This window comes from Zalophus californianus, chromosome 3, assembly GCF_009762305.2.
Source record: "Zalophus californianus isolate mZalCal1 chromosome 3, mZalCal1.pri.v2, whole genome shotgun sequence".
Classification (NCBI taxonomy): domain Eukaryota; kingdom Metazoa; phylum Chordata; class Mammalia; order Carnivora; family Otariidae; genus Zalophus; species Zalophus californianus.
The window spans coordinates 170,249,957-170,274,405 of record NC_045597.1 but is presented as its reverse complement, the minus strand read 5'-3'; the positions used below and the strand labels follow the sequence as shown (position 1 = coordinate 170,274,405).

Here is a 24,449-nt window from a genome sequence, read left to right as displayed (position 1 = left end):
TCTCCTTTTGGAATGATAACTTCCCTTTTATAAATTCTCATTTTCTTAACATGACTTCTTTTGATAAATCTAAATATCTTACTATATTTCTAATGTCTAACTTTCCAATGTCTAAATGTTTAAACATGTGCCGCATTGTCCATAAACTTAAGGCTGGTGTCTGACTACTGCTTCAATTCTTTGTGACCTATGTACCACTGAGGAAAAATGTGGTAGGACAAAAATAAACCTTCCTGTTCACTATAATATTTTAAATAAAAAAAAACTGATGAACATTTTAAAATCCCTAAGCCTCCATTTGCCCCTGAAACCTTCATGGTGATACTTTATGACAATCCCAAACACTATAAATAGAATGGAGAATTACAGATTTCATAGAAGAGATATATGTTATGTTCTGGTTTTAGTCATTAGTCTAATAACTACCCAATTTCTCGTTCTTTAAGTGTATTGTTTCTATCACAGAGGATTTATCAGATTCAGAGTATTTAATATGATTAAATTATAAGCAAGTAATATTTGAACTATATCATTAAAATCTTAGCAAATTATTCTGCCCAGAACCTATTTCATTTTCATAAAGCAGGCTATGTGGTTCCCACATTTATTACTACTGACATTTGTATGAGAACAGAATCCTTATCAAGTGTTGACCTGGGTTTTATATTTCTCGTCCACTACTATATATTTCCCTCCTGAAATTATAACTATCTTCACATAGTTCAGTAATTATTTGCAATAGTACTGATTGTGTTATGACATTTTTTTAGGAAATCAAACTCCAAGGGACAATATTAAATTTCATGATGGTCCTAATAATATAATGGGGAAATATGAATATATTTGTTTCAAACTGACAGCTGTGTTTTTAATAAATGGCTAAATTTTTTAAAGTAGAGTAACACAATTTTCTTGTCACCTTTGAGCAGAAATTTGTATGAGATTTCGTCTTTACAGCATTCAAGTTGCCTACCTTGTAAAATTACACATGAATAAAAAATCGAATCTGTTCACACTAACAAGACAAATGATGTACTTCAGAAATGGCTTCCATTTTCAGTCTGCCCATACTATGGTACATTTTATATTTGGTGGGGGGTAATTATAATGGTTGCATAAGAGGAAAGACCTACTGACTTAGTTTATTAGAATGACCAGCCTATAATGCATGAATGAGATCAGGCAAGAATGAAGCCCAAGACAGAAGCCAAAGGGAAGCCTTACAGGATGTGGAACAGGAAAGGTCTGAGGCAGTTGCTGCACTTTCACAGATGGCATCTCTTTGTCCTATTATTTGTGGGCAATTTTGGATGGTTGTGCCTATAATTAGGCAACTGTAGCTGCAATTATTTGCATGCAAATAATTGCAGGTGCAAAAATTATAAATGCAGAGTAGAGTCATAACAATTGGTCCTTTACAAATTAACCACCAATTGCTTACTGAAGTTTTATTGTTTACATACTAGTTCTATTTGCTGACACATTAAATATACTGCATGACACCATAGCTGAAAATAATGAATTGGCTGGTCTTTGAATATTGGTTTCACCCTGATTGAATTTTTTCCTCTACCTTCCCCCCATGGATGATGACAGGTATTCTCAGTTTTAAATAGGTTCCATGCCCAGCATGAAGCCCGATGCGGGGCTCGAACTCATGACCCTGAGATCATACCTGAGCTGAGATCAAGAATCAAACCCTTAACCAACTGAGCCACTTAGGCACCCCTTCTCTCTTGGTTTTAAATGCAGCTTCTACACTGATGACTCCCAGAACTACAGTCACCCAATCAGTCACCCAAGTTAAAAATCTGGTGGGCATTGTAGACTTCACCTTCTCCTTAGTTTGTGGCATTTATTTAATCATTAAATCATACTGAATTTGCCTTTTCTTGATTTTACATATTTCTTACTGCCATAGCCGTAGTTCAAGGCTTCATCCATTGTCTGAGTTACTGAAATAATCTGAATTCTTAATAGTTTTTGAGGCCACAAACCCTGTGCAGTCTGGTGAAACCAATAGCTTCCTTCTTATAATAGTGTAAAATTAATAAATAGGCACAAAATAAATATTTTATATCATAAATGCATAAAAATCAATCAGTTCATAAAATAAATTTTAAAGGATTACAAGAAAAATAAATTATACTGAAATACATTTATCAACATTCTTAAAAATAATGTGATATAGTAATATGCTTCATTAGGAGGTTAAATTAAAAAAAAAATTCTGATAGTAGGATTAACAGGCAATGTAGTTCTGTAGCAGTGATAGACCTAAATATTATTTTAAAAAGGACAGTCACTTTAATAAATGGTGTTGGGAAAATTACATTTTCACCTGTACAAGATTGAACTTAGACTTTTACCTTACCCTATATGTAAGAAATTAATTCAAAATGAATTAAAGACCTAAACATAAAACCATAATCTATAAAATTCCCAGAAGAAAACATGGAGGAAAAGCTTCATGACATTGGATTTGGCAATAATTCTTGGAGCTGCCACCAAAAGCAAAGACAGCAAAGGCAAAAAATAGAAAAATGGGGCTACATCAAACTTAAAAACTTCTGTGCATCAAAGGACATGATCAAGAAAGTGAAAAGGCAACTTAGAGAATGGGAGAAAAATTTACAAAATTATATATCTCATAAGGGGTTAATATCCCAACTATATAAAGTACTTTTGCAACTAAGTAACGACAAACAACCTAATTCAGAAATGGACATGGACTTCAAATGGCATTTCTTGAAAGATGATATACAAATGGGCAACAACCATATGAAAAGATGAAATCCAAATCCAAGCCATGAGACATGACCTTACACCCGTTAGAATGACTATTATCAGAATAATAGAAAATGACAAATGTTGGTGAAGATGTGAAGTATTTGAAACCTCTGTGCACTGTTGTGAGATTTTACTGTTGTAAAATAGCTATGGAAAATAGTATGGTGGTTCCTCAAAAATTATAAGTAGACATACAGTTTTTGTGACTGGCTTACTTTACTTAGCAAATGTCAACCATGTTGTAACATATCATAATTTCCTTCCTTTTTTTAAGGCTGAATAATGTACCATTGTATATATACCACATTTTGTTCATGCATTCCTTCATCAGTGAACATTTGGGATGCTTCCCCTTCTTGGCTATTATAAATAATGCTACCATAAATATAGGTGTGCAAATAATGCTTTGAGACTCTGCTTTCAATTCTTTTGGACATATACCATGAAGTGGAGTTGGTGGATAATATGGTAGTTCTATTTTTATGAGGTATCTAGAGTAGTCAAATTCATAGAAACCAAAAGAAGAGTGGTGGTTACCAGAGCCTGAGAGAATTAGGAAATGAGGAATTTCTGTATAATGAGTATAAGAGTTTCAGTTTTGCAAGATGAAAAAGCTTTGTAGATCTATTCCACAACAATATAAACATACTTAACACTACTAAGCTATATGCTTTTTTTTTAAAGATTTTATTTATTTATTTGACAGAGAGAGACAGCGAGAGAGGGAACACAAGCCGAGGGAGTGGGAGAGGGAGAAGCAGGCTTCCCGCGGAGCAGAGAGCCTGATGCGGGGCTCAATCCCAGGACCCTCGGATCATGACCTGAGCCGAAGGCAGAGGCTTAACAACTGAGCCACCCAGGCGCCCCTAAACTGTACGCTTAAAAATAGTTATGACAGGGGCACCTGAGTGGCTCAGTCAGTTAAGCATCCCACTCTTGGTTTTTGGCTCAATTCATGATCTGATGGGTCCTGGGATTGAGCCCCAAGTTGAATCTGCTTGAAGATTTTCTTCCTCTGCCCCTCTCCCCACTCTCTCTCTCTCTCTCTCAAATAAATAGGTAAATAAATCTTTTTTAAAAAAGATTATGACAGTAGATTTTATGTTGTATGTTTTTACTGCAAGAAGAATGAAGAAGAAGAAGAAAGAAAGAAAGAAAGAAAGAAAAGAAAGAAGAAAGAAAGAAAGAAAGAAAGAAAGAAAAGAAAGAAAGAAAGAAAGAAAGAAAGAAGAAAGAAAGAAAGAAAGAAAGAAGAAAAAGAAAGAAAGAAAGAAAGAAAGAAGAAAGAAAAAGAAAGAAAGAAAGAAAGAAAGAAAGAAAGAAAGAAAGAAAGAAAAGAAAAGAAAGAAAGAAAGAGAAAGAAAGAAAAAGAAAGAAAAGGAAGGAAAGAAGGAAGGGAGGGAGGGAGGGAAGGGAGGAAGGAAGGAAGGAAGAAAAAGTTTTATGATACCTGTAAGAACTGGAATGCAGTATGAATACATCTGTAGTTTCTATGCATCACAGGGTAGCTGGTGCACTTATCTTCATAATTGATGAAAATCCTATATTTAATAAGAGATTAATGTGAATAATAATGTAATGATTCCTCATTCAAGTTCAAGGACCTCCTACATTATATCCATAAGCCCTTTAAGGGGTTCCAGGCCTCCTGGTTAAGAGCCCCCATGTTTAACTACTCTCCTTACCTCTGGTCCTGACAAATCCACCTGACAAAGTGCCACCAAGAACTCTGTTTAGTGGATATCTAACTATGACCCTGTCTAAAAACCCTGTCACTGCCACTGACTAATGTGGGGTCATTTCTTAACAAAACCAAAGGCTTGGAGTTTTTAGCAGATTCCTGCTTATTTCTCACCTCAATGGAATGAGTTCTTATAATTTATTTGTCTGTACTGCTTTTCCTTTTCTGTTTGCCAGACTAAATTTTGTTCAGACTTTAAGACACTCATCAATTGTCATCTCTTCTAAGAAGTGTTCTCTTCTATAGGCTATATTAGGTAACTTTTCTCCTGTAACCCCATAAAGAGCAGTGCTGAAACCTGGCATCTTACTTTAAAAATGAAAATCCTTGGAGGGCGCCTGGGTGGCTCAGATGGTTAAGCATCTGCCTTCGGCTCAGGTCATGATCCCGGGGTCCTGGGATCGAGTCCCGCATCGGGCTCCCTGCTCCTTGGGAGCCTGCTTCTCCCTCTGCTTCTCTCTCTCTCTCTCTCTCTCTCTCTCTCTCTCCCCCTCCTCCTCTGTCTCTCATGAATAAATAAATAAAATCTTTCAAAAAAAAAATCCTTGGAGACAAGGCCAGGTCATCATTTTGTCCTATTTTAGCACATGATGGATAAAAGTTCTATACTGAAAAAATAGACAAATATATGAAATAGATCAGTTCATAAATAAGAAAATAGGATGAATCTAAGTAATACTTTCTTCTATCCATCCTTTATATGTAAAAGTTGTAATCCATAGATAGGCATCTTATTCATTTTAAGTCTTTTTCAGGTAAAAAATGACAACCTACATCTGTGTACCTAATTTAATTTACAACTATATAATTACAAGGTATACTATTTATCTTCTCTTTATATTTTATTATACTTATAAAATATATATGTCAGCCTTTCCTTTAGTGTAAAGAGATTAATTTGTACTACAAGTGTACTACTTGTAAATCTACAAATCATACAATTTTGACAAAGAATTTAAGAATATTTGATTCTTAAATGATATTTTGCATAGTATTTCTTAACACAGTCTTGGCTTTTTGTACAATACTAATTCGTAATGCAAAAAAGCAACATCTTTTCAAGAGCAACCTGGCTTTTTATTGATGTAACCTTTGGACTATAATTGGAATAATGAAGAAAATGTTTGACATGTCTAGAAAAGAAATTTTAAAATGATACCACTCCTTTAAAAATATATGATTTAGGAATAATTATAACCAAATTGTATTTTCCAAAATACTTGAGGTATCTCAATATAAACTTCAGCAAGATAAGAGAGAGATGAGTGTCCTTTTTATCATACAAATCTCTAGCAAGAATTATCTAACATTCTAATATTCTTGGATAGGTTTATCAGTAGCACTTATTCAATAAACTACTATTCAGAGTGAAAAAATCATATGGTAAATGATGTTTCACTTACTTGGAGTACTTCTAATATCTCCCATCACCGCAAGAATGTCAAAATGATGGAAATTAGTTGCCTTTGAAAAATTAAGCAAATGCAAATACATAAGAACATAAATATAGAAAAATAGACAATAATATTTGCCAAGAAGAAGATTGTGTAGTTAAGAGAATGGCACCAAACTGGCTTGTTTGAAACCTCACACTTCCTCTTACTAGCTATTTGACCTTGGGCAAGTCACTTAAGCTCTCAGTACCTCCATTTCTGCATCTATAAAAGGAGAGTGTCAAGAGCAGAGCTGGGCTGAGCTGTTAGGTTTCAGGGTTTTAAAACAAAGAACCAGTGAAAAGGTGCCAGTCAAGCTTTTAATCACCTATTTCAATAGTGTAAGCAAGAGGCTGATCTGGAGAAAGCACCAACTCTCCCGAGCACTGTCCATTTTCCCCACAGAACAGCTCCAGGAGAGAGTCAGGTGGATCAGATTGGTCAGCTCAGACATGGGGAATTGTCTTACTGCTGAGGGAGTCCCAGAGAAAGGCCTCTGAAATTTTACAGATCTAGGAACCAAAGGGCAGGTTGGAGGGAGAGGAAAAAGGACTAAGAGTGGAAAAGTTCTGAGTACTGAGGTGGAGTAGAGAAAAAGTGTCTTAAGTGTTCCCTCCCACCCATGTTCTTTCCAGCAAAGGCCTCTGAGGAGGCCCTCTGTCAAAGGCATTTGATGAATGGAGGAAACTGATCTAGTAATAGAGCTATGCTTAAAAGCATGGATTATTAGGGAGCCCGGAGTTTTCCCTGGACTCAGAGACCACAATGCATTGGCTGCACACCAAGTCTGATATGGGTAGGGCAGCTTTCTGTTGTGACACCTGCCAGGGTAAAGCCTTTTTAGTTACCTGTGGTCAAGCTTGAAAGATCACACACAGACTTTTGGCCAGGAGCTAATGTTACCAACTTCATAGGGCTATTATGAGGAATAAATAAGTTCATATGTGTCAAAATCTGAGTGATTTCTTTTGGTAAAGGAATAAAATGACTTCCAATTATGATTTGTTTTTCCTTAGGCATTGACCATATGTGGACAGAAATAATTTTATAATATGTGAGTTATATTTTTATTATATATTAATTAGCTAACATTGTATTTCGTTTCTGTTTCACATGTGTTTAAGTAAGCAGAAGATAGTATTTTGTAGCTTGAGCTCACTGAGGCACTGAAAGGAACAAACCTCAGATGCTCCGGATCCTGCAGTCCTTTCTTCAGCTTACACCACATGCCCTACTCATTCTCGGTTGCTTTCTAAAACCAAATATGGGTTTCCCACACTATCCAAAAAGTAGAAAGATCCTATGAAACCTTTCAAACCAAAATGGCCTAAAGGGGAGTGTCCCGGCTTTCCAAAAGTTTATATTCTGTCCTTTGCTTTTACAAAAGACCAATGTTAATACAGTAATGGCCCGTGTGTGCGTGCACGTGTGTGTGTGTGTGCGTGTGCGCCTGTGTGTGCGCGCATGCGTGTGTGCGTGCGTACGTGTGTGCACGCGTGTGCGTACGTGTGTGCACGCGTGTGTGCCCGCGTGTGCACCCGTGTGTGCGTGCACGCGCGTGTATGCCCATGTGTGCGTGCGCGTGTGTGTGCGCACGTGTGTGTGTGAAAGTGAAAATCCTCTTCCATTCCTTTCAGATAATGAACAGGCCCTAATGTAGGTCTTCATAAAAGTGAAGTGGCCTATTGTGAACTTCTGGAAAGTGTAGGATACCTGCACCACCTAATGATAGAAGTGGTAATGTGGGGGAATTGGCAAATTCATAAAAGCATTATATTCACAAACATAATTCCAGTACTAACCATTTGTTTAAGGCAGATGTTCTGCCTGCCTTAAAACCATTAGTAAAACATGAAATTATATTTTTCGTTTAAGGACTCTCACCTATCCTAATAATTACCCACCCCTAACTAATATTGCATGTTGTGTCCTGTATGGGTAATTTTCTTGAACTAGAAAATAATTAAATCTCAAAATAAAGTAGAATTAAATCTGATGTTCTTAGTTCATCAACTTTAGTTACTCATTCAGTGTTAAAATTTTTACATAAAATAGATGCACTCTTCTAAGTTTGGCATTTTGTAGTTAGAGTAAAAAAAAAAGTAGCAAGAAAGTTTACCCACAGTACATTTCAGTACAGCTTCAGTTTCCATGTATTATATATTCACAAATCCATTTTTACATAAATGCATATGTAGGATCAAGTCATGCACACTGTTTTAAAAGATTTTTTAAAAATAAAAGTTTTAATTATGGGAATAGAAAAATGTGAAAAACAGAAAAGATAAATGGATGTATATAAACCCAAAAGATAGGTTGAAATGATTTAGAAAATACATTCTTCATGAATCCAATCTAATAAAACAAAACAAAAAAGAACTAATGATCACTTATCAATTTAGATGCAGTTATTCTAAACATAATATTAGCAAATGCAACTAACAGAATTTAGGAATGTATTTAAAATATAAGAGCAAATGGCAACTCTGTTATTTTATAATACTGTTAATGAAAGAGTAAGGACTTGAAAATGATCCATATTGGAGAAGGCTTTTATTGCTACATTTGTAAGAAGAGGATTTCCAAGTTGACTGAAATTCACCCCAGGATAAACTTATATTTAAGAAAATTCATCACAAGATGGAAGCATAGGATACCTGCTAGCTTGTTTGTAGTTGTTTTGGTTTGGTTTTTTGTCCCTTAGCTTCTTAGGATAAAAGTGCATTGTTTTAAGAATTCCTCATATCAGTGAGGAATTCTTAATCTCAGGAAACAAACTGCGGGTTGCTGGAGTGGTGGGGGGTGGGAGGGATGGGGTGGCTGGGTGATAGACATTGGGGAGGGTATGTGCTATGGTGAGCGCTGTGAATTGTGTAAGACTGTTGAATCACAGACCTGTACCTCTGAAACAAATAATACATTATATGTTAAAAAAAAGAAGAAGAAGATAGTAGGAAGGGAAAAATGAAGGGGGGGAAATTGGAGGGGGAGATGAACCATGAAAGACTATGGATTCTTTTTTTCTTTTTAAATGGGTTTTTTTTTTTTTAAGATTTTATTTATTTATTTGAGAGACAGAATGAGAGATAGAGAGCACGAGAGGGAAGAGGGTCAGAGGGAGAAGCAGACTCCCTGCCGAGCAGGGAGCCCGATATGGGACTCGATCCCGGGACCCCAGGATCATGACCCGAGCCGAAGGCAGCTGCTAACCAACTGAGCCACCCAGGCACCCGAGAGACTATGGATTCTGAGAAACAAACTGAAGGTTCTAGAGGGAAGGGGGTGGGGGGAGGGGTTAGCCTGGTGATGGGTATTAAAGAGGGCACGTTCTGCATGGAGCACTGGGTGTTATGCACAAACAATGAATCATGGAACACAACATCCAAAACTAATGATGTAATGTATGGTGATTAACATAACAATAAAAAATTTAAAAAAAACTAATGATGTAATGTATGGTGATTAACGTAACATAATAAAAAAATGTTAAAAAAGTGCATTGTTTTCCTTTTTGAATAAATTTTTCATGAAGATCTTTATTTTCATCATATGCAATAGCTTCCTCTCAAATCAATGTTTTAATCAAATATTATATTATAATTAAGGAAATATGATTTTTGCTTTCTAGAAAATGACAGAATATTCCTTAACAGTACCTCAGCCCCAGATGGCAAAACAAAAGAATTCTCTCATAATAGAGCTTTCTTGGTTCATCGCAGTCTTTATACTTATCACACATTGCATGTGCTATTTTATTTTATTGCAAATACATATATATTACAAGTATATATGTAGGTATGTGTGTTTGTACATAATAAATACATGCATAAAGTAAACATTTTATATAAATGTATGCACCCACACCCACCCACACATACACATATACACACATATACATATTGGTCTCAGGAGTTTATGATTATAAATTAGTTTCTACTTTACTTTTATATATAAACCACCTAAAATCTGGAATAAATTCCATAGGGTATGTGCTATCTCTTCACTCTGGCCATATCCTCTTACTGCCAACTCTAGCCTCTGCCACCAATGATTCCAATAACCTCACAACTGTGCCAAGCACTCTCAGCTGCTCTTAAGACCCACTGTGTCCCCAATTCCTTCAGTGCATAAATGAGACTAGTTATCAGCATGATTTTACTATTAATAATAATGGCTATTTGGGGGGCGGGGAGAGGGGCAGGGGGACCCAAACTTGACTTTTGTGTTCCTGCTTATGAAGTGAGGATATTCCTCACTACTAGGATCCTTGGACCATTTCCAAACCTTAAGGATGGATTCCTTTGTTTTCCCCTAGGCTTTTTGTCCCTTCTCCAGGCAAAGGTTCATTTCATTTTCTGTTTTTGAACTAATGGAAACATCAGTTTGTCCCAGAAGGAAATGCCCGCTTCAGACAGAGAATATGCATAGCGTGGCTTCCTTAGAAAAGTTTTTAATAGTGCATTTCCCAAAAGCAGTGTTTCTTCAGTCTAAAATCATACCATGTCAGTGGAGTAATATGTTTAATAATTTAATATGTTTATTTTTATTTTTAGCATGTTTTTTCCCAGCATTTTTTTCAATAATTTAATATGTTTAATAACAACTTTTCAATACATAGAAGGGAAACACCAATTTGAAGAGTTGCTAATTTCCATGGTATAAACATTCTTCACATTCTCCCTTTTAGCAATCAATGGTGGATTTTGGGAGAAATGCCCAGTTAGCCCACCATTATGTAGTATTTCCACCATACAGATTCAATAGATGTAAATAAACTCAATCATATAAATAACAGTGAAAATTATAAACTAGTCAGAAAATAAGCAATTTTTAAGTATATATTACCTTTGTTTTAATAAAATTTAATTGTGGGTTTATGCAATTTAATATTTGGTAATGGCTATATTCAACAACCTGATCTGAAAATCCTAGAGAATCTGACAGTCTGCTGTATACACCACTGCCATGTGTGAACATCAACGATCCTGTGGAGGTAAATGCTGGGCTAAGCCCAGTCCAGTGCTTATCATTTCTCTCTATAACAATGCAGAGAAAACTAAGCCTACACATCATGCATGGTATGAACTGATTGTGGCTTCTTGTTCCTGCAGGCAAATGCCAAATAAAACATACATGTACACACACAGCTCACTCAAGAACAACCTATTTGAGAACAAGACAGTTTACCTCAAAATTTATGGAGGGAAAATATCTGACCCTCCAGGGTCATATTCTGCTAACATTTTTCATTTAAATTATTAAATAGTTTACTAACTTCTGCATTCATGTTAACTTCTTGCACTAAAGATTTCCTGAAGAATGTTGGATAGATGTTACCTTTATTTGACTAAAGGGCTTAATGAAATGGTTCCTCTCAGAATACACTGAATTTCTACCTCAAAGATTAACCTCTCTATATCCTACAAGCATACTGCTCTAATTCTTATGGTGGTCTGCCTGCCTTTTCTACCATCAAATAAATATAACTATAGCTTGTTGGAAGAAAAATCATTATTATGTAAGTCACAGCAGAGATATTGCATAGCATTAGAAAAGAACAAAATTCTTTATGTCCAGAGATAAGTAGATTAGAGACCCTGGGTGGCTCTGTCGTTAAGCGTCGGCCTTCCGCTCAGGTCATGATCCCAGGATCCTGGGATCGAGCCCCACATCAGGCTCCTTGCTCTGCAGGAAACTTCTTCTTCCTCTCCCTCTTCCTGACACTCCCCCTGCTTGTGGGTGCCCTCTCTCTCTGACAAATAAATAAATAAAATCTTAAAAAGAGAGAGACAGAGATAAGTAGATTAATAGTTTCCAAAGTTGGACATGCATCAGAATCTACTCCCAGAGATTTTCCCTAAGTAAGTCTGGTTTAAGGATGAGAATCTGCCTATCTTCAAAATTCTCCAGTTGACTCTAGGCACAAATATAAGTAACACTGGCTTGATACAGGATTTCTGTGCTAGTAAAAGGATTAGAAAAGCCTATTTTGATGAATGCATTTCAGATCACGTCCAGATTCAAAATTGGCCTAGAATGTATGAATTTGCTGCAAATGAGCCAACTGACAAATATATGATTTCCTCTTAGAGAATATGTAGCTCTCTGTTGTTATGTGAAACTTTTGTCACTAATTGCAACAATAATTTGCTTTAAGCACCTGTGACCTTCTTGACCTGATGGATCACAGGCACTTAAAAAATCCGATTTCTAATTTTTAGAGAAATTCTGTAAAGTAGATATTAAGAGCCTCATTTAGGGTCAATCAGAGACTTGGCATCTTAGAATTTTTAGTAATCAGAACTCAATGTCTTCCAGTGAATGATTGAAGAGATTAAAATTTCATGAACTAACAGGTCACTGGGATCCAATTGTCTAGTTAGGGACAGCTTTCTGATTTTCTTGTTTCTTTGAAACTTATTTTATTTTTTAATTTAATTTAATTTTATTATGTTATGTTAGTCACCACACGATACATCATTGGTTTTTGATGTAATGATCCACAATCCGTTGTTTTCGTATAACACCCAGTGCTCCTTATTTTAAAGTAAATTTTAACAGGCTTTTTCACCGTAGGAATTTTCATCAAAAATATTTATCATTACTTAAATAAAAATTGCTGATATTATGAAGAAGGTTTTCATACTGTTCAGACAGAATGGAAAAAGGCCAAGTTATCAGAATAATTATATTTTCTTTGAAGAGGCATATGAAATGATAAGTTTTGGGAATTGGAAATTGTTGTCACTGAAAGGCATCTTTCTTATTGGTAAAAAACAAATAACTCTAAGCCTGGAAGAATTAGCTGTAGGGGTTGAAATGCTAGATTGATAAAAATGGACTTAAATTTTCACCAAGGAACAAACTCACTAATTCAAGTAACAAGTACCTGATTAAAGTAAAAGAGATTTACAAAACATTCCATAGTTGATTTTTTTGATTTTTTTTTACTTTTAATTCCAATTAGTTAACAGAGTATTATATTAGTTTCAAGTGTACAATATAGTGATTCAACACTTCCATACAACATCCTGTGCTCATCACAAGTGCGCTCCTTAATCCCCATCACCTCTTTCACCCATCCCCCACTCACCTCCCCTCTGGTAACCCTCAGTTTGTTCTCTTTGGTTAAGAGTCTGTCTTGGTTTACCTGTCTCTTTTTTCCCTTTGAAGGTTTGTTTTGTTTCTTAAATTCTACATATAAGTGAAATCGTTCCATAGTTGATTTTTAAACATAAAACCCTGATTTTATATTTGATGTTTAAAGCAATTATGTAAAATTTAATGAAAATTATGCTGAATCCATTCAGTATTACCCTCTTCTATTTTTCTCTGATTTGTTTACTCTGTAATGGGTTAAGAGTGATTATGTATGTGTCTGGGGCCCTGTTCTGCAACCCTCGTTCGTAGATTTTATTACCATTCATGTTTTTATTCCATTTTACTAATGAGAGTGGTTTTGTGGAACTCAGTGGCACAATTGAGTAAAACTTAATGAGGTTATTCTTTTTCTTTTTCTTCTCTAATTTCTCATCACTTAGAGAAAGCTAGGAAGTGAAAGGAAGATGTTTACAAGGAACTGAACATTGTCTACTCAAGTTTCCCTTTCCATAACACTTGCAAAGAAGTTTTACCTATGGCCTCCCTCTCCTATCGGCTGGTGTCCTCTCGTGAAGCCACTTTTATTTCAAAGTTCAGAGCAGAAGTGGTTACACTGGAGAGTTGGAGCAGGAGAGCTGGCGTCTCCACAGGGAGCTGGGGAAAGATGAATAAGGAGATCAGGCTGCCAACCCACTTCACAATCTTTCAAGTCCAGATTATTGCAAGGAGCTGTATGCAACTTTTATTTAATTCGTTGCTGCCTAGCAAGAACAAATTATGTTCTATTTAGAGGTGATTCTTTTGGCAATTGTAGGTGCTCTTTCTAAGCAGTGAAGAAAAAAAAGGAAAGGAAATTATGCAGTGACATTTCTCTTAAAGTTCTTTAAGTATAAGAGAAATATATATTTTAAAGCTTGATTTAAAAATGCAGAGTTAAAGTCATATCAAAATTAGATGTCCCAGACACCTTAATTCTCCTACCTCTTCATACCTTATTAAACAAAAATTTTGATCTAGTAGTTTTTTTTCAAAATTATTTTCTAAAGAATCAACTCCAACTCTGTACTCAAGAAGTAGAATACATCATTAAACTAGTTACCTATTTGCCAAAGTTACTAGTTACTTTTTAGTAGTTAACTATTACTGGTTACCACATGCTAAAATGTATTTTCAGAATAAAGAAATTGCTTTACTAGAAAATAAGTCAATGATAAAACTAAAAGTTTTTTTTTAAATAACCAATTACCTCTTTATTTCTCAATTTCATTAGTTGAATAATTTTAAATGTCAGACATTTTATTGCATTTTTAGTGGAATAAACAAATATCTAAGGGTCCTTGTAGTTGTATAATTGACAGAGATCTGCTTGGTTTGATTCAGTAGAAAAAGGTAAATTAAGGGGCACCTGGGTGGCTCAATTGGTTAATAAGCATCGGCCTTCAGCTCAGGTCATGATCTCCAGGTCCTCGGATTGAGCCCCGCAGGGAGTCTGTTTCTCTCTCTCTCTCATCCCCTGCCCCTACCCACCACTCATTCTCTCTTTCTCTCAAATAAATAAATAAAATCTTAAAAAGAAAAAGGTAAATTAATGTCATGCACTTTTGTAACATGCTCATGAAATAGTAGATCATTACTATTAATCCATACAGTGAACACAAATATTTTATCTGAGGGAAAAAAAAACCCAAAACATTGTTTCATGAATATTGAATTAATTTACAGTAAGTATAGGTATATGTTACTTTAAGAATATGTACGTGGGCAATCATAAAGAGAGAAAAAGGAGATATCGTTGTTCTTCCTCTCCCCTCTTCTTTTCCTCCCTACCAAAACCTTTGACCTGACCTCATTGCTGGGCAAAGCCCCCTGCATCTTTATCCTCTTTGCACAATTACTCATATGTTTCTTTGCTTCAAAGGGTAGCCTAGTGGCTGAGCTCAGGATCTGGATCTTACATGAGTTTGAATCTTGACCCCAAAATTTCTTCTGTCTAATTTAGCCCCTGTATCCTTCATTTTTCTCATATGACAGTGAATCAGGATAATAGATGAAAATGTTAAAAACAGAGCCTAATACATAGTAAGTGCTCAATGAATATTAGTTGTTATCATTTTTAGTATTTATAATTAAGATCTGCTCCTCCTATGAAAATACCTCTTATTCTGTATTGTAGCCTAAAGCTAGGAACTGTGATCAGCCTTCTCTTAGCTTCCCATCATCATTTATAAGCAAATACACCTCTTATTTTGTGGGGATGGGGAGTGGGTGGGGAAGGACATCTTTTTATAACATTCTTGACATCCACCTATCATACCCTCCACCCTGCCCATTGAGGTCATTTGCTAAGTGCTGCTCATTCCCCACATACGTTAAAGATTTTGGCAAGTGACCTTGAGTCATCTTTTTTAACTCCATGCATGTCATTCCCTAGGTGATTTTGAATAAGTGCCTGTGTTAATGATCTCATTTAACAGTCTTGCCTAATGGTTTCATGACCTCCTAAAACCCATTGAACTTATCCGTATTTATACTAATTCTGTAAGAAACCAGGCTTTTTTCTGACATAAATTTGTCTTCCTATGAGTGTTTTAATTCATTTTGTGTGCTCAGTCCTCCTCTGTCCCACATGACTGTTCTATTCTTGTATCTGTTCACATAAATTAGATACTTGATAGTACTGGTGAAGAACATGGAATCATGGATCCGATCTCAGGGCTATTTCAGGCCTGCCACGTGCTGTGTGATCTTGGACAAATTATTAAACTTCTCTGGCCTCAGCTCCCTCATCTGTAGTAGCATTTTCCTCCTAAATCTGTCATGAGAAATAAATCTCCTAGAACAATTCCTGCTGCATAAGAACGCATTATGTCTAAGTTATAACATAGCTGATGCTAGCTGATAAGGACTTTGATTCTACATGGAGGGCTTATATTTCAGAATGGTTACAAGACCAACAATATATATTTTTTTTTAGAAAACAAGAAACTGGGGCAGATTGATAAGTAGTGGGGCTAATATTTAAACTTAAATCATTTTGTGATGGAATATGATAAATGCATATGCAATGGTTTGCAAATCATTTAACTTTCTTCCTTAAATAACTCAATTTCCAGATCTGTCTAGTAGCACATTGACAGGAAGTGCCACTGCAAAACCTGGTCAATGGAATCCTTTTTTTCAAAAGTATGTTATAAATCCATTATTCTTGAATTTTAGCTTTTGTGTGTGAACTTCAAAGGCAAACTAATGAAAACATTTTACATCAAGACATTTTAGGCTTATTACTTACCGTAATGCCTTTTGGGTCACTTTCTTATAAACTTCATCAATTTTAAAATCACATTTCATTCCTTAGGCTTGCGGTGGCATTTTAGAAATGTGCCTATTTGTTAATGTGGTTGTTTTTATTTTAAGTGTGAGGACTTGGGACACACACACACACACAAACACACATGCATACACATACACACATACCTACAGCTAAGTCCCTTTGGAGGATGAAATAATGTCAGGGACATAAGACGAGCCTTCTGGCTGCTCCCCTCAGAAGAGTTTGTTTAATATGGTGCCATGGAGCTACCTAATCCTCCCCAATTTGTTACCCATTCTTCTTTGTTATCTGTCTCAGTGATGTCTCATCTCCCCAACTGACTGCTACAGGCTAGCAATTTGTAACAGAAACTCAGTCTCAATCTCAGATATAATAAGAAAGAGAGAGGGCGCCTGGGTGGCTCAGTTGGTTAAGCGACTGCCTTCGTGATCCCGGTCATGATCCTGGAATCCCGGGATCGAGTCCCACATCGGGTTCCCTGCTCAGCAGGGAGTCTGCTTCTCCCTCTGACCCTCTTCCCTCTCACGCTCTCTATCTCTCATTCTCTCCCTCTCAAATAAATAAATAAAATCTTTAAAAAAAAAAAAGAAAAGAAAGAGAGGCTATAATATTAATGACCCCAGCCATAATTATAAAGTCTCAAACCATAGACATTATAAGGTCTTTCAAAACTTACCCACTAGAAGAAGCTGGGTTAGCACTATAGTGTGAAGATATTGGCCTCTTTCTAAGGAAAATGCTGGGTTATATAATCTGGGAAGCCTACTGTGTTTTTAGTACTGTTAGCACTGTGGAGAAGAAAGAGTTTGTTCCCTTAAGGAGCTTGAAATAATCTCATCCATTTTAGCTTTCCTATGATAATACCCATTTCTTATTAATTCATAGAGGAGATAGATCTATTCTTGGAGCTGTCAAGTGGAAGGCAGATGAAAACAGAGGCTGCTTATGGAGACCATGCCACACACAGATATTGGGAATTTCTTTATGTTCATAGTGAAATAGAACCAGTACATTGCTTTTCAGGTAACCACTACTCTGACAGGACTAAAAAAATGACAAATGTGGAAATATTCATGGTCTTCCTTCCATACCTGCTCAAACATTCCATGTCTGCCATTCTGATCTCTTCAGCCCATTGGACTTAAAGTCCACACACACACACACACACACACACACACACACACACACACACACACACACACTATCTTCCTAGAATGTTGGAATACACACTCAGGATGCTAAAATGGGCAGAAAATTTTTTAACTAGAGAGTTGGATGAAATAAAAGTATTTAGGGAAAATGGCTAATTCAATCAACGACATAAAGTGATGGGAAAAAGGCAGGAGGAGAGTTAGTGAGCTTCTTGAGCAGGGGCAAGGCTGTGAATGAGAGACTTCATAGGCTGAAAGTATTGTGAGAAAAGTGAGAATTGAGAAAAGATTTAGAACTGTCGCCACCAGCCATGCTTTGGATCTCTTTTAACGTCCTCTGAGAGGAGTAAAGTCCATTTGGTTGAATTTCAGCTGCCGAATCATGCCTCTGAAATGTGACACCACTCACAAACTGAACACACAGATGGTTACAATTCCTCAGGGATCCGTTAGCACCTCTGACTAGCAGTCTCACAGATGAGGGCAGGGACCCCAGCATTAACGCATCTGATCCTCTCCAGCATTCCAAATACTGTTCCACCATGGGTTTCTCTCTACTTTTTTGTCACATACCTTGAAATATTATCCGCCCTTTTTTCCTCCTTCCATGTACACTAGACTGAAAGGTACAAGAATGTGATATCCCAGTAGCAGAATAAGCTTGCACTGTATTTGGATTATTAGTAGCATTCCTGCTGAGACTGCAGCTTCTCAAAGTTTGCCAAAAGCATGCAGAGACCTCTGAAACCCACTTATCCCTGTCTGCCAAGCCTGTCAAAGTTTCTATGATGTTACACCCTCCCCCTTTCCTATTACTTGACTGTGATACCTTACTGATCATTCCAACTCTGTCTGCATAAACACTTCTGTCTCCAGATAACTTGCTTTGTCTACCATATCACCTCTGCTGACTGTCTGCATTTCTTTGTCTCTCTTTGTTGTCTTTAATATTTTCATATACAATATTTTGAGGGAGGGAGAAAGGAACTAACATTGATTGATGCTTATTACATGCCAGACATTTTACATATGCTATTCCACTTAATCACCCCTAACATATAAAAGAAGTATCATCATCTATATTTTATTAATAAGGAAAGTCAGCTCTTAGGTAAAGTTCCTTACCCAAGACCCTACCAACTGTAAATAAAGGAGGATAAATGCAGATAAAATTGTTTTCAAAGTTTATGTTTTCTGTATTTTGCTAGCACTTATGTGAACACTTAGAGCAGTGAATGACAATATTCTAAATTGGTTATGTATACAATACTTTCAAATATTTTGTCTTCCCTAAATTACAGGCTATCATTTCTTGTCACAATTATAAGGGCTAGTTACTAAAATATGTTTATATTTAAGTGGCATTGATTTTAGCCCCATCTACTGCTGAACCTCAATAAACAAGTAATAGGATCAAAGTAAAGGCCAATTAGAAGTACAAAAATATACAAGAATAAAAATTTGTGATAAGCTAATATGCTATGTATAAAAAGGGTTGACATGATATAAAGAGACAAGTTTCTGATTCCACTTAAAGAACGCTTCTGTTTTCTTACCTATAAAATGAGACAAATAATAGTATTTATAATATTGTGCAGATTCAATGAGATACTAAGAGTAAAGCACTTTGTCTACTTGTTAGAATGTACAAAGTGCTCAGTAAATGGTAAATGTGTGGCAAGGTTGATGATTTTGGTAATGATGTCTAGATTTCATTATGCAGCATGGTGTGAATTTCCATGTATAAGATAAACACAGAAGTACAAAATAATAAAAACTCGAGCCAGAGAAGTTAACTTACCTGCCTGAGGAATGAAACAGCCAAAAGCAGAGTGAGATCTGAAATTCTAACCTGTCTCATAGGATGACCTGCCAGATAGACTCTGTATGTGTGTATGTCTGTTGATATTTACATGAAATACTGATTTAGAAGCACAAATGCAGAAATTTACATTGATCCTATTACATTTTATATTGTTACTTTGGGCTCATCATTTCATTTACCAAGTGCTTTTTAAAGTCTGAATGGTTATCTTATGTATGAGCAATCGCTCCCCCCCCCGCCAGATTTGTGTCATAGGCAAATATGGTAAGCATATTTCAGTTGTTTTATCTAACTCAGCAATTAAAAAAGTCAAATATGATAGAAATGTACAGAGGCCTTTGGTACACTGCTAGGACCAGCACATCAATCTAGGCCAGCCAATTCCCTTGTCAAATGTTCTGATACATGTGCTGGTCATCTGCAAATCTACCAAGTGTTCCAGAGCCCATTTGTGTTTTCCAGAAGGCTGTAAAGAATAGCATGGTTGAGTTCTTTCTGATATCCAAATTATCTTTCCATGAGCTACAAATCTGCTTAAAAATATGATATGAAATTAGTGATATTGTCTTAATATATATTTTTACTTAAAAATATGTCTTGGTTTTCTTTAGGTACCAGCAAAATATTCCATTAAGTGAAGTGATTGATAATTATGGTATGGCTGTATAATGGGAGGCAAATTCTCTCTCTCACACACACATGCACACAAACACACACACAATTGCATTAATGTAATATAATCTGAAAATTTTTAGAATAAAATACAATGTGAAAATAGGTTACAAAACTAGATAGACTATTATACTATTTAAAAAACAATATTAATATACTTCAAAAAAGAAAACACCCAAATGCAATGTTTATGAATGATTTTTATTTTCCTCTTTTATGTTTTCTGCACTTTACAACATTTCTAAATTGAACACATATTAGAAATAGAATTTAGTAAATCCATCTGGAATATTTAACAGTATGGGTCAGAGAAGTCCTCACGGAGAGGTGGCATCTAAGAAAAGCAGGTAAGCAAGTGAAGCATATGACTGCAGGCTATCAGAGAAAGAGAGGTTCAGGCAGAGGGAATGGGAGGGCCCTAAGTAGAGGGTGCACCTTGTACATCCTGTGAACAGAAGATGAGAGGGCTCAGAAGAGTGTTCCAGGAAGAAAATAGTAGGAGGTAAGGTTAGGGATGCATAGCATGCATGGATGCATGCCAAATATCACAGGGCCTTCAAGACCATTGTAAGCATTTTGTCTTTTTTACTTTGAGATGGCAAGTTATTGGAATTTGACCTGGTCTGACTGAGAAGATTCTTCTGGCTAATATATTGAGAAGACATTGTAAAGAGGCCAAGGTAGAAGCTAGGACACAAGTTAGGAGGCTATTGCATTATTCCAAGCAGGAGATGATTGTGGCTTAGTGGTGTGGATGGTGGGAAATGAATGGACATATATATATTTTGGAGTTACTGGTATCTAGATAGGCTAATGATTTTGGATTCAAGCTGTGAGAGAAGAAGAGGAGGGAGCTGAATATGATGACCTCAACTTTTTCAGCATGAGCTTCTGGAGGGATTGATTGACATGAAGAAGGATTGTTGTGATTGACTGAAGAAGAAAGACTTTATAGGATAATTTTTTGCTGGGGTGGGAAGATCAAGGATTAAATTTTGGACATGTAAATATTTTGAATGTCTGCTAATCATACGGGTGGAAATGTTTTATAAGCAGTTGGAAGTATAAGCCTGTACCCTACATGGTCTGGACTTGAGATATACATTTTGGAAGGACTCAGCTTTTAGCGTCCCATGAGGATCAACTGGGTAATATATACAAGAACTTATTACATTCCTAGAACGACCACCACCACATATAGCTGAACAGGTTGTGCACTGCAGACCTCCAAGGGGGTATCATCTAGGTAGGATATACTCTGAAGGATGCTCATGGATGCTGTTGGTGGCCTTGCTGATTCATCTTGAATGCTCAAAGATGTACCTGTCATTATTACTGTTGTTGATTGTGAACAACAGACACATCTTAATTTATTCTTTAATTCTGCTGGTAAGGTTTTCCAGTTTGTTCAGACCCCTTATTTATATGTTCAGAAATGTATTTGACATTGATTAGAACTAATTCTCTTCCACAGTAAGTGGAATTCCTGTATTCCATTCTGTGCTAACAGCTAAAAGTGATAATTGATGCTTTCTAATTACTTGGTTTGGAAGAAATGCTTGAGAGTATCAAATATGAAATATTCAATATAAAATATAAAAATATTAAAATGTATCAATATGACATACTACCAAGTATGAAATAAGTTTTCAGGAAAAATTTAACTTTTCTTTATAATTTGAGTCATTTTTTATTATTGATATTGATTTATTATTGATTTGGGCCTTGTTACTAGTATTCTAAGTTCTTTTCTGTTAATTATAGTAGCCTAAAGAAATTTGGAGGTGTGCTAGGAGTATAGAATTTACAGAACAGTAATACAGATACTGTATCAGATCTTTCCATTCGATGGGAAATAAAATTCCTTTAGTCTGTTAATGTCTGTTTTATTTTGGCGTATGTATTCCATTACTTCTAACTATCAGTTAACTTATGACCACGTAAGGCTATAAATGTAAGTGATGATTAACAATCTTAAATTCTAACTAGATTCTCATCAAATTTCCTTTTGAGTGTGAAATTTGTGTAGATCTGGCTGTTCTACCTGAATATGTAGAAGCAAATTTAAACTGAGCATGCTAATGCAGTAGCCACTTGGCCCTATGTACAACTGAATAGGTTTTTAAGAAGGCACTCCTATAGGTTTTCCCAACCCACCCTGTCCAGCTTCTATTTGCTAATGAGATTTCTGCCATTATGATTTCTCCTCTAGATTTATTTGTGTTTACAGAAGGCTTTAGGAAAAATGAAAATTTGCTCAATAGGCTTGGTACTTCAAACCTTTGCACAATTCTGTGTGCCAGATAACTGGTCCATCCATTAGCCATGTGTCTATAATCCTATCTGAGATGGTACCAGGAGGGAGATCCTGTGTGCTCTGGCAGTTACAGATCACCAGTGGGTTGAATCCCTGAGAAGGTGGGTGGATACAAGTGTTTCAGACTAAACTTGATGTATTTTACATTTCTGTTCAAAATTAATCTTGATTATATGAGGACGTATGCTATTCTAAATCCTTGGACTGTAGGTTGCTTGACTGAATAACACGATGGTGCATGTAGAAAAAAAAACAACTGTAATGATGTTGACATTGCCTATTTTTTTCAACCCAGTGATTACCTAAAATACTTTAAACTGCTAACTCCTGACTTAATTTATTGCTAGATGAAAAATTCCATGTATATATGTTTTTTAATTTAACTTTGTCTTCCTAGTTAGTGAAAATACTTGCCAATCATTTTTTGAATAGCAAATGTATAAAATTTAAAGCTTTCATCCAATAGTTAACTTTCAAATCATAGGCAAGACAGGAAGATTGAGCTGGGATTGGAAGAAAACTGTAAAATCATTTACGTAACAAAAGTGTGGGGATGAACAAACACAGGACAGTGAGAGCTGTAAGACAAAAACAGCAGAGTATTAACATCTGATTAAAAAGGGGGCAATGCCACATTAGAGTAATATCATTAAATAATGATACTAACATACCATTTGCTGGAAGCATATTGTGACTTTACTATCATATGGGCCGTTTATAATAGTTTAAATTTGAAAAAAAAAAAAAAGCTATGTGTTTTTTAGGACTGCTGGGGGAAAAAATGCAACCTGCTGGAAATATATCCACAAAACAAGGGGTGCACACTGGGAAATAAGAGACTGCTAGATTTTTACACCATTTAATACTGTGAGTTTGGTTACCAAGCATCTGATCAAATGTTACGGTTAAAGTATTGTCTCAAAATATGACTACGATGTTTGGAATTATATGCCAAACCGTTATTTCTTAGCCATACTTTGTCATCTGGAAACTTCATCATCAGAATCCCTGGAATTGCTTTTTTAAAATGTGGATTCCTGTACCTCACTCGCCCCAGACTATAAAATCAGCACTTTGCATAGTTTCTCAAATCTCAACACTAACTTTTGGGAACCATAACCTGAAATTCTCTTCCACTCTGCTGATCAAACCACATAATTTCAGTTTTTAAAAATTTGACTAACTCCGTAACACCTGCACAGAGTAAACTGTGACCTATTTAGAAGATTTTCAAGACACCTTGTAAGCTTACCCTCCAGATGCTGTCCCAATGCAGATAGCTCAAAGGACTATAAAGTATTCGTTATGGCCCCAAAGAGTTGTGTGCATCCATGCCTCTGTCTCATTGCTTAGGTTAGTCATTGAGCTTGGAACTTCCTTCCTCTTCTGACAAACTAGACATTCAAGACCAATTGAAATGCCTGCCCCTCCATGGAGCCTCTTTCAAATCCATCCTCTCCACTTTATGCATACCTATATTTTAGCAAATGTGATTATCATAATCATTTGCCTATTCTTCTACTTATTTCCTGGTTCTTGAAAGCTCCTTGAGGGCAGGGCTTTTATTTATTCATGTTTTTATCATCCATTCAAGAATAGGGACTGATTTAGTGTAGACTTCCAATAAATGTTCCACTTCTCCCTTCTGAATTATAGGGTCACGAAAAAGATACTATTCTTTCACTCTTTTCCCAGTAAAGAAAGTTTTAAGAGGTCAAGACTGCCAGTTTTTAAAAGCACTAAAAGAAGAATCCAGAGATATAACTGCATTGCCTTTAGCTAGAAGCAGTTTGAGGATATAATCTTTTATGGTTGCCATTCACTTCATTTTGTAACTACTGTCTTGGCATATTACTTGCAGAAAGCAGTCCAGAGGTAAATGTTAAATTCCATCTCTTCTGTCAGGTGGTCCCACAAATGAGGAAAACTTCTAGCATGAATTTACAAAGTGGCTCAGGGACTCTAGTTCCTAAAAAAAAAAAAAAAAAAGAATGCGAAAGCTACGTTTTTAATAACTTCTGCTGGACAAGCATAAAAGATGAATTTAGTCATATTTGCTAACTTCTGTGATGAATAATGAGTTGTCAA

The 24,449-nt window shown here is 35.9% G+C and overlaps 1 protein-coding gene across 7 annotated transcripts in view; it reads left to right on the top strand.

Annotated features, from left to right (window-relative positions):
• Window positions 1-24,449, top strand: part of ERBB4 (erb-b2 receptor tyrosine kinase 4) — a 1,100,194-nt gene that overhangs the window by 737,179 nt on the left and 338,566 nt on the right. The gene's annotated exons all lie outside the window — the stretch shown is intronic.